This window comes from Sus scrofa, chromosome 13, assembly GCF_054392235.1.
Source record: "Sus scrofa isolate SSC_HxYL_T2T_F1_AM1 chromosome 13, Sscrofa_HxYL_maternal_Yorkshire_Landrace_v2.0, whole genome shotgun sequence".
In the NCBI taxonomy this organism is placed as follows: domain Eukaryota; kingdom Metazoa; phylum Chordata; class Mammalia; order Artiodactyla; family Suidae; genus Sus; species Sus scrofa.
Window position 1 is genome coordinate 97,624,125 of NC_139395.1, and position 18,564 is coordinate 97,642,688.

The window sequence follows — 18,564 nt, forward strand, 5'->3', positions numbered from 1 at the left end:
TGCCTGTCCCTGCTATTTTGTCTTGGGGATCTGTCTTTACTTTTACTGATAGAAAATCCTCCTTATGCCTGGCATATTTCAACTTGTATTTCTAGTTTCTGATTCTGTTTGTAACTCTGCTTCACTGTGTATTTTCACCTATTTGACTATGGGGATAACAGAGGAGATTCAATTGGGTCCACTAGCTGGCTGCCAGCTAAACCCAGGCTTCTCATAGTTGAAATTTTGAAGCTAAAAGGTCCTACCTTTCTCTGGCATGTGTTCAACCTGGGAATTTCAGATAAGTGGAAGAAACAGCTTCTTAGCTACTCTCGCCTCCCTTAACTTTCAACCACACGACAAAATTTACATAAACAGAAATATGCCTATTGATTTCTTTCCTTTTTTTTTTTTTTTTGGCTTTTTTGCCATTTCTTGGGCCGCTCCTGCAGCACATGGAGGTTTCCAGGCTAGGGGTCTAATCAGAGCTGTAGCCACTGGCCCATACCACAGCCACAGAAATGCGGGATCCAAGCCATGTCTGCGACCTACACCACAGCTCACGGCAACACCAGATCCTTAACCCACTGAGCAAGGCCAGGGATCAAACCTGCAACCTCATGGTTCCTAGTCGGATTTGTTAACCACTGAGCCACAACAGGAACTCCTCCTATTGATATTATTGAGCATATAGAATAGAACATAGTAAAAAGGAGAGTGTAATTTTTCTCTCAAGGAAGCTCTAATCCGTATTAAAATGTCAAGATGTAAGATTTAAACCTAAGCACTGTAGCAACCAACTAGAAATTTACAACTTCCTCCACAATAAAGCATATATGATAAAACTTACATAAATTGATGAAATAATAGGCCAGTTATCAGAGACACTCTCAAAATAAACTGAAAAATAAGTTAGCACACAAATAATACTAAAATCAATTAGCATAACAAGGGGGACTTGGATTACTGGTACACTTCTTTAAATTCCTTTGGTCTTGTCAATAATTGCATGTTAATCAAAAATTCCCTAAGAAAGATAGGAATTTGGAGCAATGTTTTTAGAAGATTGACCTCTAACCTGAAAGACATGATGTGAATTGCCTCTGCCATTTGGGAAAGTTAATTAACTACCCAAAGCCTCAGTTTTCTCATCTCTAAAAATGATTGCAATAATGGTACTTACCTTAACAGGAGGTTGTGAAGATTATATGAAATACTGAACACAAAGAGCTTATTAGCACAGTCCCTAGCAAACAGTACTCAAAACACAATAGACTTTTTATAGTAAGGAAATTGACCTCTTCATTCAAAGTGTTAATCCCTTGAAAATGCTGAGATTAAAAAAGATGGCAACTAGGAGTTCCCATGGTAGCCCAGCAGTAACCAACCTGAGTAGTATCCATGAGGACGCAGGTTTGATCCCTGGCCTCACTCAGTGGGTTAAGGATCTGTCATTGCTGTGAGCTGTGGTGTAGGCTGGCAGCTACAGCTCCAATTCAACCTCTAGCTTGGGAATTTCCTATGCCATGGTGCAGCCCTAAAAAAAAAAAAGTGGCAACTAAAGTTAAATGGTACTTCAGAAAAAGAACCAAGATAAACAAAAGAAAACAAATAAAAACATTAAAAGTAAATTATAGACCAACCTCCCTCAAAAATTCTAAATAAAATTTCAGGAAACTGAATCCCAGAGTATATAAAAAGGATAATATATCATGCCTAAGAGGAGTTTATCCCAGGAATGAAATGTCGATTTAGTATCAAAAAAATCAATCAATGTAGTTCACCATGTATCAACAGAATAAAAAAGAAAGACTACACTATCCCAGATAAGGTATTTGACAAAGTTCAACAATCATTCATGATAATAGCTTTCAACAGATAAGGAAACAAGTGGAAACCTCCTCAATGTGCTAAAAGGCAACTGCAGAAAACCTAAAGCTAAAAATTACACTCAATGGTAAAAAAATGAATGCTTTCCCTCTAAGATCAGGAACAAGAAAATGATGTCCATTTTCATTACGTCAAACAATAGTGGACAGGAGTTTTAGGCAGTACAATAAATCAAGAAAATGGAAAAAAGGCATAAAGATAAGAAAAGAATAAGCAAAAGAGACAAAATGTTGGTCTATGTGGAAAATCCAATGAAATCTATAAAAATTTACATACTAATGAAGGAGTAAGTTTGTTAGCAAGGCCACAGGCAACAAGGTCAATATAAAAAAATAAACTGGAAGTTCCCTGTGGCATAGTGGGTTAAGGATCTGGCCTTGCTGCTGCTGTGGCACAGGCCACAAGTGCAGTGCTGGTTCGATCCCTGGCCCAGAACTTCCACATGCCATAGGCATGGCCAAAAAAAAAAAAAAAAAACAAAAAAAAAAAAAAAAAAAAAAACTGTATTTCTATGTTCTCACAATTAAAAAGTCAGAGACTGAAATAAAAAGATCAAATTTATAATAACAGTAAATTTGAAAATGAAATAAGAGATTATAACGATTGGTTCCTCATCCCTCACCTCACCCCATACAAAAAATTTAACTCAAAACTTACCCTAGGCTTAAATTTAAACGCAAAAACAAACTCCAAGAAAAAACATAACTGAAAACCTTAGTAATTTTGCCTTAGACAAAGATTTCTTAAACTGGACATATAGAAAAACAAACTAAAATTTTTTAGGTTTTTATTTATTCTATTATACTTGATTTACATTGTTCTGTCAATTTCTGCTATACAGCAAAGTGATCCAGTCATTCATACATACATACATATATAATATGTGTGTGTATACATATATATATTCCTTTTCTCACATTATCCTCCATCATGTTCCATCACAAGTGACTAGATACAGTTCCCTGTGCTACACAGCAGGATTTCACTGCTTATCCACTCCAAATGCAATAGTTTTGCATCTACTAACCACAAACTCCCAGTCCACCCCAATCCCTTCCCCTCCCCCTTGGCGACCACAAGTCTGTTCTCCAAGTCCATGAATTTACAACAAACTAATTTTTGAATTAACAACTGCCCATTAAAATTGAAAATGTGTTTGTTCTTCAAACATTTAATGTTAGGAAAAGTAAAAGGCAAGCTACAGGCTGGGAGAAAAATAGTGGCAAATATATAAATCTGATAAAGGGCTTGTATTCAGAATAAGATAAGACAAACAACCCAGTCAAAAAATGCACAAAAATTTAAACTGCTACTTCAGAGAAGATACGCTGAAGGAAAATAAACACATGAAAAGAAGCACAACACCATTACTCACTGGGGAAATACAAATTAAATCCACACGGAGATACCACTTATAAACGCACTTGAATAGCTAAAATTAAGAAAAACTGACCATTATCAAGTGCTGACAAGGATGCAAGGCAACTAGAACTCATTGCTGATGAGATGACTGATTTGTACAGACACTTTGGGAAACGTGTTTGGTGATTTCTTTTAAAGTTAATCTTACACGTACCATAGACTCGGCAATTCCACGCACAACGAAAACTTACGTCAACACATGAGTTTGTATTTGAATATTAATCATTAACAGCTTTATTCACAACAGTCCACAACTGGAAACAACACAAATGTTCACTAACTCATGAATGGATAAACAAATTGTGATGTATCTGTACAATGGAATAAAAAGAGAACTGATACACGTAACAACATGAATAAATCTCAAAAACAGTATCCTAAGTGTAAGAGACTAGACACAGGCATTCCCATTGTGGCTCAGCGGGTAACGAATCTGACTAGGAACCAGGAGGTTGCTGGTTCGATCCCTGGCCTTGCTCAGTGGGTTAACGATCCGGCGTTGCCGTGAGCTGTGGTGTAGGTTGCAGATGTGGCTCAGATCCTGCTTGGCTATGGCTCTGGCATAGGCCGGCGGCTACAGCTCTGATTAGACCCCTAGCCTGGGAACCTCCATATGCCGCGGGAGCGGCCCTAGAAAAGGCAAAAAGGCAAAAAAAAAGTCTAGACACAAATGATATTAATAAAGTATACAAAGTATTCTGTATAACTAAAAATGATTCTGACTTTCAATAGATTTTTTTTTTTGGTTATATAAATCATTGGCACTTATTATCTTTTGTTATTTAAATTATGTGTCTTGTCTCCTTAAATCAGTGACAAACTGATTTCTGCCTTGGCGTTATTGTGTGCACTTCACCATACTAATAACAACATTTGTCTATCAACCCATAGGCTCCATAATCCTCATTCCATAAAACAAATGGAATGTACTACACATGCTGCAGTGCAAAAAGGATACCTGGATTCAAGTCCCAGTTGACCAGGTCATACATGGGTGACGTGCGGTAAGTCATTTAATCTTTTTAAGACCCAGTGTCTTTATTCATTAAACTGAGAAGTACCAAGGTAAGGCAGGGACAGACAGTGGTGGGGCATTGGGGTGGTACAAACAGCAATCCTAATGCATGAGGCCAGTAACTTATCATTTGGGATTTAAACAGGAGATAAAAGAAAGTCACCATAGGGCAGACAACCAATCACAGAAGCATCCATTTTTGATTCTTCAGTGTAGTTCCCTTCCATCATTGGGAAAAGGATTCAACAAGCACCATACATACAGGGAAAATAAGCTATTTTAGACTGATAGAAAACAAGTTAGTTTCACTTTGCCGATGTGTTGTTGCCATAGTAATCCATCTTCTTAAGAGAAATCATAGGATCAGATATTTTGTATTATGTGCTTGGCTAAGAATTTACAATTGGTGGAATTATGAATGCCTATAAATCAAAAGCCAAAGTCACTCAAAAAATGCTAATATGGCCGGGCCTAGACGCTTCATGAGGGAAGCCGCTGTGTACCTGCCATGCACCAAAAACATGTGCAAGATCACGTGTTTTGCCATTTAATCTTCACAACTGCCCTTATCAGCTACTGGGTAGCTGTTTTAGAGATGCGATCAATATTCCTTTCTTAGAGATGAGAAATCTGACCTTCTGACTGGAACACAATTTAGTATGTGACATGAGAGTGGCAAGGCTAAGTAAGACCCAAACTCAGAGCTTTTGATTTCATGCCCTTACTGTGACTTAAAACCTATTACTGCTATAGAAAAAGCCCAGCTTCTAGTTAATGAAGCGCAGTTTCTAGAAAATAGTAGGCTTAATGATTTTTGCTTTTCTCCTAAGGTAGACTGGAGGGAGATATGATCTAAGGTAGGTAGGGAACAGATATTACCTCCACCTATCAGAAAAAGAAACTAAAGCTTATACATGAAGCGATAAAACAAGAGTGTAAATCCTGGAGTTCCTAGCCCTTTCTCTAGACATTCATTATGAAAATTCCCTAAACATTCATCATGAAAATGATGATGGTGAAGAAGAAAAAAAGATGGAGGAGGATAAAAAAACATGCCATTAGGAGTTCCCATCGTGGTTAATGAATCCGACCAGGAACCATGAGGTTGTGGGTTCCATCCCTGGCCTTGCTCAGTGAGTTAAGGATCCAGTGTTGCCATGAGCTGTGGTGTAGGCTGCACAGGCAGCTCGGATCCCGCTTTGCTGTGGCTCTGACGTAGGCCAGTGGCTACAGCTCTGCTTGGACCCCTAGCCTGGGAACCTCTATATGCCACGGAAGCGGCCCTAGAAAAGGCAAAAAAGACAAAGAAAAAAAAATGCCATTATAAGATCAAGTGTTTTCCTTCTTTGAAGTGCCCAGGTGTATTTATTGAGAACCCATAAAGATGAAGCACAGTGCTTGGCACTGGGGAGAGATCAGTAAACAAGATAAAGAAGACATAGTTCCTACTCACAGGGAAGTTTCACCCTGGTAGGAAGATGGCGACAACTAAAATAGACAATTAAAATAGTGCAGAGAGATAGGGCAGCACAGCGTGCCACAGGAGCACAGACAAGACACACTAAACCCAGAGAGGATAACAGCAGGGCTCCATGACATCCAGTTAAATCTGAATTTCAAATAAATAAGAGGTAATAAGACCTAAGATGAAAGCTGAATCATTACTTATCCATGACACATTTGGACCCTGAAAATATGTTTTGTTGCTGGCCTAGGGAGGCACCCGTGTGGCAAGGATCTGAAACCTCATGACAACAGCAAGGGAAGAATGGAGGACCCTTGTCAAGAGCCACCTAAGTGAGTCATCTTGGAAGCAGATCTTCCAGCCATAGTCCAGCCCTCAGATGACGATAGCCCTGACCTATGGCCTGATGACATGAGAGACCCTGAGGCAGAATACTGGCCCTCAGAACCTCTGTGAGGCAATAAATATTTGTTATTTTAAGGTGTTGGGCTTCAGGATAACTTGATATATAGCAAAAGAAGTGCCCTGACCATGAGAGAAGCTCTGAATCCTCTAAGAAGGGACCTGTGCTGGTCCCCATGCTCATTCACTGCTGGGAGCAGCCACAATTAGTGTGGGTGGCCTCAGCAAGAATGAGGTGGTGGATCCAGAGGGGCCACAGCTGCCACTGCCAGTCAGTCACGCCTCCCTCCGGCAGGAGATCTGAATGGTGTATTTCCAGGGCCTCCCTGGGATAATGAAAAGCTTATTAATGACAGTTTATCCTTTCTGAAACAAAATAACTTCAAAAGGTCTTTTTTTAATTCATAAAATAAAAAATAGTTTCCTGAGATCAGCTTAACCATTGGAGGGAATTGTGTGGAATTAGAAACACGAGCAAAATAAAAGAAAAAATTGGCAGAGCTAAGAAAACTCCAAATCTTGGTTCTTAGCTAGATTTCATGTATGTTAAGAATTGAGGTTGCTTTGCCAACCAAGAAAATAATTTGTTCCTGGCTGGGTTGTTTTGACTCTCCCATCCAGAAAGGAATTTCTGAAACTTAAGGATAATGTGCAACTGAAGAGCTGTGCACTGTGATTAATCAACTAACCAGGAGTTTCCAAGAGTACTTTGCTAAAACAATTTGAATGTTGTGAATTCTGTGAATTATTTCATCCCAATAGACTAAATGTAAGCAATTGCAATCAAATTATCTAATAGGAACAGAAAATCTCAGACAAAGACATTTCCCTCCTTTCCCCAAAATACAGGCTGAGTAGGAAGGGAGCGGGAAATAGCTGTAGAGCTAAACATGGCTGCAGGGAGATGCTTAAGTCATCTTTGACCACAGCCTCCAGACTTAGTGTCCTTAGCTTTATAGTAAGGTTTTCTAACCAATCCACCTCAGAGTTCATATGATATTACTCCCCAGGCCAGCTCTACATCAACTGAACTTAGGTTGTGTTAATGCTAGAATCTTTAAAGTCTGAGTTCCAGAATATATCCGACATTATATCACTGTATGGCTTGAAGAAGAGTCACAATTCCCTTGAAAAGCTTATATTTTCAAGATAATATAACTCACTGATCTAAATAAAGCCTAATCTAACCTATGTTTTCTAGAAATTTCTATATAAATTAATATGGTATAGTAGCCTTTTAAAATTTTATTCACTATTTTATTCAAATTTATTCAATATTGAAGTTAGTTGACAGAATATTATCTTAGTTCCAGATGTTAGGAGTGTCTTTTTGTTGTTGTTTTTTGTCTTTTTGCCTTTTCTAGGTCTAATCGCAACTGTAGCCACCAACCTACACCACAGCTCATGGCAACACCGGATCCTTAACCCACTGAGCAAGGCCAGGGATCGAACCCGTAACCTCATGGTTCCTAGTCAGATTCGTTAACCACTGCGCCACAACAGGAAATCCAGGAGTGTATTTTTTAAATACTAAATTCATTTTAAAATTATCTTAAGAGTTCCCGCCATGGAGCAGTAGTTAACGAATGGTTCCAACTAGGAACCATGAGGTTTTGGGTTCGATCCCTGGCCTTTCTCAGTGGGTTAAGGATCCCACGATGCCGTGAGCTGTGGTGTAGGTTGCAGACGCGGCTTGGATCCCACATTGCTGTGGCTCTGGCGTAGGCTGGTGGCTACAGCTCCGATTGGAACCCTGGCCGGGGAACCTCCACATGCCACGGGAGCGGCCCTAGAAAAGGCAAAAAGACAAAAAAATAAAATAAATAAATCTTAGAATACTAATCCTAGATATTTGAAGAGAGAACAGAGAGATCAAAATAAATAAAATCTATTTTGGGGAGTTTCTGTTGTAACTCAGCAGTAATGAACCTGACTAGGATCCATGAGGATGCAGGTTCGATCCCTGGCCCTGCTCAGTGGGTTAAGAATGTAGCGTTGCCATAATCTGTGGTGTAGGTTGCAGGCACAGCTCAGATCTTGCGTTGCTGTGGCTGTGGTGCAGGCCTACATATGTAGCTCTGATTGGACCCCTAGCTTGGGAACTTCCATATGCCTCAAGGGCAGCCCTAAAGAACAAAAAAACAAAAAAAAAAAAATTCTATTTTTTATTTTTAAGAAATTTTGGCTACAAAACAGCATGCTGAAGTTCCCAGGGCCTGGGATCAAACCCGAGCCACAGCAGTGACAATGCCAAATCCTTAACCACCAAACCACCAGGGAACTCAAAAAATAAAATCTAGAGTATCTCTGATTGAGTGTCTGAAACTACAGAATAATACAATAGTTATTTAGGTATTTTTATGTAGAATTAAGTAATAGTTTTACATTTTTGCTTTGACTGATTATATAAAATTGCTACACATTTTCATGTGTATAATACTGTTTTATTAATACTTAAAATTTCACTGACAGTGCTAAGTTCTAGAGCCTTAAGGGTGTAATGTGAAATAGCATTAACATATTAACAAAATTTAAGGGGTAGTATAACTGCACCTCTGTACACAAGTATGGGGACAAGCCCTGTAAGGCTAAAAGCTCAGGACTCGAGAGGTCCTTGGTTGCTGACGTAATCTCCATTTGGCCTCAGACAGGACACACCAAGCAGTCTTGTCCATTTACAAAAACCACTGACTTAGGACCAACAGTTAACAGGATTGGAAAGAACCAATTCAGATTGTGGGGGCTGGTCTGAAACGAGCTAGGTTAGGTGAGGGCTGTTGCAGCTCAAGTCCAGGATTAGAAGAATGGTTCTTAAATTGCTGGTTTCCAAAGTTCCTAAGATGCTTTTCCCAAACAGAGGATACACATCTTAAACACAGCACTGAAGTTTCAGACCTAAGCCCTGTGCATTTTCTTTGTAGCCACTCTTAACACACATGGTTACGATTTTCCAGTGACTGTATCCAATGTTTCTCAACAACTGGGTTGGTTCATAGTGAGGTTTAAAGATCTGGAACCAAAAACTAAGGAAACATTTAAAAACTGGCAGCAAATAATCAACAATTTCTAGAGGATTAGCTGTCTTTTCTAAATAAACAATACACTATAAAATTTTGCGATCTAAAGTAGAAGAGGGTTGAGAAAAAAAACATTCAACACAAAACTCTTTAATATCATCTAGGATAACAGATGCTGGTTAGACAGTGTTTCATTGTTCCTGATCTCTCTGCCTCCAGCTTGCTTTCTTCATATTTGGAACTTCTTTTATTTCACTCTTCTTAAAGCGTCATTTTTCCCTAGTTCATAATTAACTCTCTCTCTCTCTCTCTCTCTCTCTATATATATATATATACACACACACATATATACATATATAAAAATAATTTCACTGATACATCTTAATTAATATTAAGATAATTCTGCTTTTTATTTTAATGAGAATTTGAATAGTCTCCCAAAATTAGAACTACATATAAAAACACACACACACCCCACTAAAACCATATCTCCAGTGACTTCATGATTTTACCTTTCTCTTTTCTGACTTGTCTATGGGGTGGGTTATCTTGAGAGAAAGTCCCACTTTAAAAAATTCCAGTAGTAGAGTTCCCGTCGTGGCGCAGTGGTTGACGAATCTGACTAGGAACCATGAGGTTGCAGGTTCGGTCCCTGCCCTTGCTCAGTGGGTTAACAATCCGGCGTTGCCATGAGCTGTGGTGTAGGTTGCAGACGCGGCTCAGATCCCGCATTGCTGTGGCTCTGGCTTAGGCCAGTGGCTATAGCTCCAATTTGACCTCTAGCCTGGGAACTGTCATATGCTGCAGGAGCGACCCAAAGAAATAGCAAAAAGACAAAAAAAAAAAAAAAAAAAAAAAAAAAAAAAAAAAAAAAAAAAAAATTCCACTAGTAACAATTTTCTCTTATTATCTCAAGTACTGTTTGTTTGGTTGGTTTTTTTATTTGTTTTGTTTTGTTTTGCCATGGCCATGGCATAAGGAAAATCCTGGGCTAGGGATCAAACCCACATCACCACAGCAGTGACCTGAGACACAGCAGTGACAATGTGGGATCCTTATCCCACTAGGCCACCAGGGAACTCTCAAGTACCTATTTTTAAACTGTAGATTCAAAATTGGACAGAAGGGGATAAGTGGAAACTCCAATGAAACCTGAAAACAGAAAAACTTGACAGTGGAATTTCTGTCATGGTTTCACCCACTCCACAAATAGATATCATGCCCCTATGAGTCAGGCACTAGGTACAAATCCCACTTTGTCTGAAGAGTCTGCCATTGCAATGTAATCTTAAAATACCAAAATTATATACACATAATTAATATATACACAAACTGGGTTTGGAGGGAGAGTTTTTAAATTATTTTGTGCTTTCCATTTTGTCCTAAAGTTTCAGCCAATAGGAAGAGAGGAATAAATTCTGAGAACTGCACATGTACAGTTAGGAATAAGTGTTTCCGTGAATAAAAACAGAAAGAAAATCAAGATGATAAGAACATTTCAATGTTATCAAAGCTCTAAAAGCAATATAAAAATCTGTGTAGTGCTTCATAAATATTATTTTATTCAAGTCTAGCAATGTTCCTGATTACAACTGCCAACTGGGTCTATCAGCTTACCAAAAAATTTAAACTCATTTTACTGAAGAATTTTCATATGAGAACATATCCTCAATTATATAACTGAACAGGATAATAAAATTCAATTACAAAAAATACTTGACAGACTCAAAACAAATCTTATTAGATATCATATCAAAGAATATGACATTATACTATGAGTTATTAGATTTAACACTTCAAGTATTAAATGTATGGTATTTTTAAGATCCATACCCATGATCTTTCCTCAGGTTATATGCCCCCTCTTTTAAAACCGAAGTATAGTTGATTTATAATATTGCATTAGTTTCAGGTGTATAGCATAGCGATTTAATTTTTTTAAAGATTATTTTCCATTATAGTTTACTATAAGATATTGGATAATATTCTCTATGCTATACAGTAAATCTTTGTTGCTTATCTATTTTATGTACAGCAGTTTGTATCTACTAATCCCATACTCCCACTTTGTCCTTCCTGTTCTCCCTTTCCCTTTGGTAACCATAAATTTGGTTTTCTACGTCTATGAGTCAGTTTCTGCTTTGCATATGGATTCATTTATATTATTTTTTTAGATTCCACATAGAAGTGATTATCAGTACTTGTCTTTCTCTTATTTCATAGAGCATAATGTTCTCTAGGTCCATACGTGCTGCTGTAAATGGCAATATTTCATTCTTTTTTATGGATGAGTAATATTCCACTGTAATATACATACTACACCATTTTAAGCCAATTGTCCGTAAACAGGCACTTGGGTTGTTTCCATACCTTGGCTATTGTAAATAGTGTTGGTATGAACTTTGCGGGGTGTGTATGTTTTCAAATTACAGAGTTTTCATTTTTTCTGGATATATACCCAGGAGTTGGACTGCTGAATCATATATACGGTAACTCTATTTTTTAAGGAAACTCCCTATTGTTTTCCATAGTGGCTACACCAATTCACATTCCCACCAACAGTGTACAGGGGTGCCCTTTTCTTCACACCTTCTCCAAGCATTTATTATTTGTAGACTTTCTGATGGCCATTCTGACTGGTGTGAGGTGATGCCTCATTGTAGTTTTGATTTGCATTTCTTTAAAAATTAGCAATGCTGAGCATTTTTTCATATTCCTGTTGGCTGTGTGTCTTTGAAAAAAATGTCTATTTAGGTATTCGGCCCATTTTTTAATTGGGTTGTTTGGGTTATATTCCTTAATGCATAAAATACTGGTAAAATATTTCTTGAAATTCACCTCTCTGGAATGAAGCTAAAATATGTCTGATACAGAACTGCACATCACAACATGATTTTATCATAATTTACAACCAAAAATACAGAAAAGACTCATGACTTCATTAATCATCAGAGAATTGCAAAGTGAAACCACAATGCATTAATTACTACACACCCACCAAAGTGAGCATAAACAGAAAGATGAAAAATACCAAGTACTGGCAAAAAAGTATTAGCCATAGGGGGAGTCCCCGTCATGGCGCAGTGGTTAACGAATCTGACTAGGAACCATGAGGTTGCGGGTTCGGTCCCTGCCCTTACTCAGTGGGTTAACGATCCGGCGTTGCCGTGAGCTGTGGTGTAGGTTGCAGACGCGGCTCGGATCTTGCATTGCTGTGGCTCTGGCGTAGGCCAGTGGCTACAGCTCCAATTCAACCCCTAGCCAGGGAACCTCCATATGCCGCGGGAGCGGCCCAAGAAATAGCAACAACAACAACAAAAGACAAAAAAAAAAAAAAAAAAAAAAAAGTATTAGCCATAGGGAATCTTCATATACTGCTGGTGGCAGAGTAAATTGGTATTATCACTTGGAAAAAGTCTTCTGCAAGTATCTATTAAAGATGAGCATCTGTATATTCCAACCAAATTATTACAATCCAAGGTATATGCCCTGCAGAAATGTTCACTAAAGGACATTACCTGGAATGTTCATGAGACCACTAATTGCAATAGCCCCAAAAGGAAAACTACCCAAATGCCCAAATACATTGGAATAAATATATAAATTATGGTTCACACACAATGAAACATTACATAGCAATGAGAAAGAGTCAACTACAACTACATGCAATATGAATGAATCTCCCAAACATGCTGAGCAGGAAAAGCTAGTCACAGAAGAAAAATACTGTATGACTGCATATGTAAAGCGTGCGTGCGTGCGCGCACACACACACACACGCGCACACATACCAGACAAAAATAGTCTATCCTGTTAGAAGTCAAGATATCAGTCAGCCCTGAAAGGGAACTCAAAGCAGACTTCTGAGGTGTGAGGTGCTGGTACTCTGCTTCTAGTTCAAGTGCTTGTTTGTGAAATTTCACTGGGCTGTACACCTACGTGTGTGCTCTTCTCTATATATTTAAACAAAAACTTGAAATATAAATACAAACATAAGTATGTGACATGAATATTTTCATTATAAAAGTAAAAACCCCATTATGGATACACTACAGAATACAAAAAAGAATACATGGGACCAATCAATCATAATCTATCTCATCTTCTAAAAGATACTTGTAGTAAACTGACATATTTCCTTATTTTCTCTATAAATGTCATATAGATAAAAACATATAATACATAGAATTTTACTTGTATGTGAGTGGTTAAATTATATAAAAATAACTCTATATAAAATAATCGTGTGTAGCAGGCATTTTTTAATCTTTAAAATGTTTCTCTTCAAAAGCAAGGTCTGACTACCAAATCGGCTATCATATACATACATACACAATTTACTTTTTTTTTTTTTTTTTTTTTTTTTTTTTTTTTTGTCTTTTTGCCATTTCTTGGGCCGCTCCCGTGGCATATGGAGGTTCCCAGGCTAGGGGTCCAATCGGAGCTGTAGCCACCGGCCTACGCCAGAGCCACAGCAACGCGGGATCCGAGCCGCGTCTGCAACCTACACCACAGCTCACGGCAACGCCGGATCGTCAACCCACTGAGCAAGGGCAGGGACCGAACCCGCAACCTCATGGTTCCTAGTCGGATTCGTTAACCACTGCGCCACGACGGGAACTCCACAATTTACTTTAAAATCACCTAGTAAAACACTTTTGTGTGTGGGCTACTTTTTTGCTATAAATAATGCTACAATAATTATCTTTGTCTATATTAATTGTAAGTCAAAATTTACTTCCTTAGAATACTTAGAATTGAGCCAATGTTCTTGCATTAAAATTAGAAAAAGATAAACTACTGCTATAACATGAGCACAGATATTTGAAAAAGCAACAAAACAGAAATAAAAAGTAACAAAATTGATAACCTTTCTTCCTTTTGTCACTAGCCTTTCCTTTTGGAAAATGTTCCCTTGCCCATAGAGTCCCTCAGTGAAGTGAAAATCTGTGGCCCAAAAGTCTAAGGCACGTGAAGCTTGATGATACCTCAGTATTGAACACACAGAAAGTACTGGGGGGGGGGAAGTTTTCTGAATGGAGTGGCAGGAAAATGAGTTTGATTCTACCTTTTGCTTAATCCCCACTTCTCTACACCCTTAGAGCACTAACTCTCAAAGTGTGGTCCAGGGCTAGCGATATCAGCTACACCTAGGAACTTGCTAGAAAGATGAATTCTCGGACTCACCTAAGACCACCTGAATCAGAAACTCTAGAAGCAATCTTTATCAGATGCCCTTCAGGTGATCATGATGCTTGCTAAAATTTAAGAACAATTGGACTAAGGCATTCATAACCTCCACAGATACTAAGGAAACCTCACCTTTATTAATTAGGGAATGGAAAAAGATAAATAATTTTTTGAAAGGATTATTCTAATTGCTACTTTGCTCATCTGGGAGACTGAGGACCTTCTTGTTGGATACGTAGTTTCATTTTCTGTTACACTGCCTTTAGACTAGTGATTTATGTGTCTGCAAGGTCAGTTGTGCTACTTTTCATACTTTAATGGGTCCTAAAAGGCCACACTAAAGAGAATGTAAAGGATGTCACATGTCACTAGAGAATGGATGATGAAAGAGTTCCAAGCTTATTCTGTGATATGCAAAAATTACTTAGTTTCACAAGCAGAAAATGAAATAAGTAATTTGTATTATCAGTAAATCCCGGTAACAATTTCCTTTCACTTCAAAATACAGCTTGTATTCAGGCTAGTCTTTTTCAATAATGTAACCAGGTTGCAGATATTTTCTGCCTATTTAATATAGCGATTAGGCTCAACTATCAAAGGAACAATGAAGGAAGTAAAGGAGAAGAGAATTAATATTTTACTGAGCACTCACTACATCCTAAGATAAAGCTTTATAGATGAGAGTTAAATGAGAAAATATAATCCCTCTGAGGTTGGTATTACTAGCGCCAAAATACGACGGTGATAGAGATTTAGTCAAATTTCTATGTTATCAACTGCAGACCTTGTAAATAGCAAAGTTGAAATGTGAAGCTTTGCTTCAATGGTTCCAAAAGCTGTACCTTTTCAAATATATCAAACTTTACAACACAAAACAAAACACAAGGTATTTTCATTAGAGTGAATAAAAATTTCTCAAGCAATAATTATAGGTAGTAACATTTTAGGAATTTTTAATAGTTTTCCTACATAGTATTTTTTTAAAGCATATATGGTAGCTTTAAAAAAGAAGAGTTTCGCTACCATTTTTATTTATTATGTAATTTATAAAGAAGAGGAAAAATCAGGTTAAATGTCAGAAAAGGCAATTTAATCTTTCCTAAATAATAAACATTTGTGATTTAAATTGCAATATTCAGTTTTAAAAACACTGTGTTGACAATATAGCTTAACAGCTTTACACATACTTTTGGCAACTCATGCAAAGTCTAGTTGGTCATAAACAGGATAAATTTAAATGATGAAATTAAAAAAGAGGGAGTTCCCATCATGGCTCAGTGGAAATGAATCTGACTAGCATCCATGAGGATGTAGGTTTGATCTCTGGCCACGCTCAGTGGTTTAAGGATCCGGCATTGCCGTGAGCTGTGGTGTAAGTTGCAGATGTGGCTCAGATCTGGCGTTGCTGTGGCTCTGGCGCAGGCCAGCAGCTACAGCTCTGATTCAGTCCCTAGACTAGGAACCTCCATATGCCACAAGTGCAGCACTAAAAAGAAGACAAAAATAATAATAATTTTTTAAAAAGAAAACAAAAACATGTAAGAGGTTGCTTTTAGAACTGAATTCCAACTGGCAATCAAAATTATCTTTTTCCCTTCATGTGTGGGTCTGAAATTAACAAGTACCAATAGGTGCCACCAACCTTAAGCAAACGGTTAAAGCTAAGTTAAAGATACGGAAAAGTTTTCTTCTAGAAGATCATAAGTCATGTGGGATAGGAAATAAAAACAGACAATTAGATCAACTCCATTTTCCAACTGCTAAGCAAATAAGAAATCATATAAAGAAAGACCTTTTGTCAACAGCTTCTATTCTGCCAACTCAGTTACAAGCTGATTCACTGAAAATGAATTTTGAAATACCACAGAAACAAGACTGCAGATATCCTTTCCACCAAAAAGAATATCTGTTTATTATACTTTCACAAAAAACCGTAACTGATTATCTCATAACAATGAAAAATAGGTAGCCTCATGTCATGCTGTATAATAAAGCAATTTACATAAACTATCGGAACAGAGAACAAAACTTCATATTAAAAACGAAAAAAAAAGCCATTTATTGGGGCTGAGGTATAACATGTTATCAAAATTATTTATGTCTACAACATGCAATCAAAACACAGAGGAAAGTTATGTAATTCTATCTAACCACAATACATATTGTGAAAGCAGTTAAGAGGAAGATAAAAGATGTAGTAACCAGTCTATTTTAAAACAATTTAATTTTTTCCTTTATTTTTTGTTTTAAATCAGGAACTCAAATATTATTTCTAAAAGATAATTCTTATTTCATTTGAATTATAATATTTAATTATGTAATATGGCAAACTAAACATGATTATTTAAGTAAAACATACTGTAGATAAATAAGAGGAAAAGTACAAAGAGAGAAAAAGATCAGATGGCACAGGTCCTACAGGAAAAGCAAGCTACTGGACTGAACAGGTCAATAAAACTACTTGTACAAGGGCTAGTTGTCTTATTTTCAGATCATTATATTTTTAAATATCCTGAAATTAAATCCAGATTCAAAAAGGCAAAGCCAGAACCATTAACTGTGTTTATTAAAATACAATCTCTCACTAAGCCTCACACTGTAAGAGCAGCCCAAGTTACCCTAACATGACCTCAAATTTAGACGCCTGCCAAAGAATTTTTATAGAAATAACAACCAAATGTCACTTATACCTCCTGTTCACAGTAAAACAAAAGTTTACTAGACTTAAATTTGTGAAGGTACTAAGAAAAGAAAAAAAGAATAGGGGCAAATATTAGCAGCCTAAACATATAATTCCAAAATATACAAACTATCTTCTGTTTTTAAGATTTTGAGCACTGAAGTGTTTAATCTCTAACATCAATTCCCTACCCTTTCACCTTTCCAGTTCCTTGTAAACTTTTTCTCATCAAGAAAGTGAAGTTTTCACATTCCCGTCTTGGCAGACATGCACTCAAATGGTCCCTATAAGGAGACATTCCAGCAACAGTTTGGGGGAAATTCTAAATTCTGTCTATTCCTACTGCCTTGCCCACAAAATGCTTTCTTTTATTCCTGTTTCCAGGCTGTGAAGATCTTTTCAAAAAATGTTACAAAACCTGAACAATTGGTTCCACTATAAATTTCTAGGTACTCCAACCTCGACTGGTTCCCTGCTTCTACTCAGGGATCCCAGAATCATTTACAGATTATAAGGGATTAAAAATTGTACAAAACAGGTTCTAATCAACAATACTCTCTAAATGGAGAACTCACAAGCTTCTCTCATAATTAAGTAGTGTCTTTCCAGAGGAATTGGAAGTTTTCATGACATGGAAAGATCAACCAGTGTAATTCATGCGCTAAAACATCCCACCATATAATCATTGCAATAGATGCAGAAAAAAACATTTAGCAAAATCCAACAACCATTCATTATCAAAACACTCAGAAAATGTAGAAAGGAAACTTACTCAACCAGATAGAAGGTGACTATGAAAACTCTACAGCTAACGTCATACCTAATATAAAACTTAATACTCTCCTCCTAAGATGAGGAGCAAGGCAAGGATTTCTGTTCTCACCATTTCTATTCAACCTTGAACTGGAAGTCCTAATCAGACATTAGGAAAAGAAAAAGAAATACACGTTGGAATGGAAAAGTTAAAGTGTTTTTACAAAAAAGATGAGACTATATGGGGAAAATCCTAAAAAAAAAAATCTATAAAAAAGTTACCAGAAATTAGTAGCACAAGATGATAGGCTTCAAAAAATCCAAAAACCAACTGTGCCTACTAGCAAAGAAAATGAAAACTGAAATTAAAAATACCATTTACAAAACAAAAAAAATCCCAGAACTAATACATGATCACAGCAAGGTTGCAGGATACAAGGTTAGGAAAACTCAACTGCTTTCTTACATACCAGCAATGAATAACTGGCGTCTGAAATTAAAAACACAAAGCCATTTACATTAGCACCAAAAAAACGAAATACTTAAGGATATATCTAATTAATATGTTTAAGATTGATATGTGGAAAACTACATAATTGTGATGAAAGAAATCAGAGATGTAATTAATAGAAAGAGAGTCCATGTTCACAGGCTAGGAAGAATCAATACAGTTAAGAAGATGTCACTCTCTGACTGGTTGCACATCAGAATCATCTGGAGCTTTAGGAAAAAATGTTAGTCCTGCCCATAC

At 37.1% G+C, this 18,564-nt stretch overlaps 1 protein-coding gene across 28 annotated transcripts in view; it reads right to left on the reverse strand.

Annotated features, from left to right (window-relative positions):
• The window catches only part of TFDP2 (transcription factor Dp-2), a 189,478-nt gene that overhangs the window by 104,028 nt on the left and 66,886 nt on the right, over nucleotides 1-18,564 (reverse strand). For 4 of the 28 annotated variants that reach the window (XM_084989901.1, XM_084989890.1, XM_084989900.1 and 1 more), the window contains exon 4: nucleotides 1,368-1,516. The exons of the other annotated variants lie outside the window; for them this stretch is intronic. The gene's annotated coding sequence lies outside the window, so the exon portion shown is untranslated. The remainder of the gene's footprint in view (nucleotides 1-1,367; nucleotides 1,517-18,564) is intronic. 28 annotated transcript variants of the gene reach the window in all.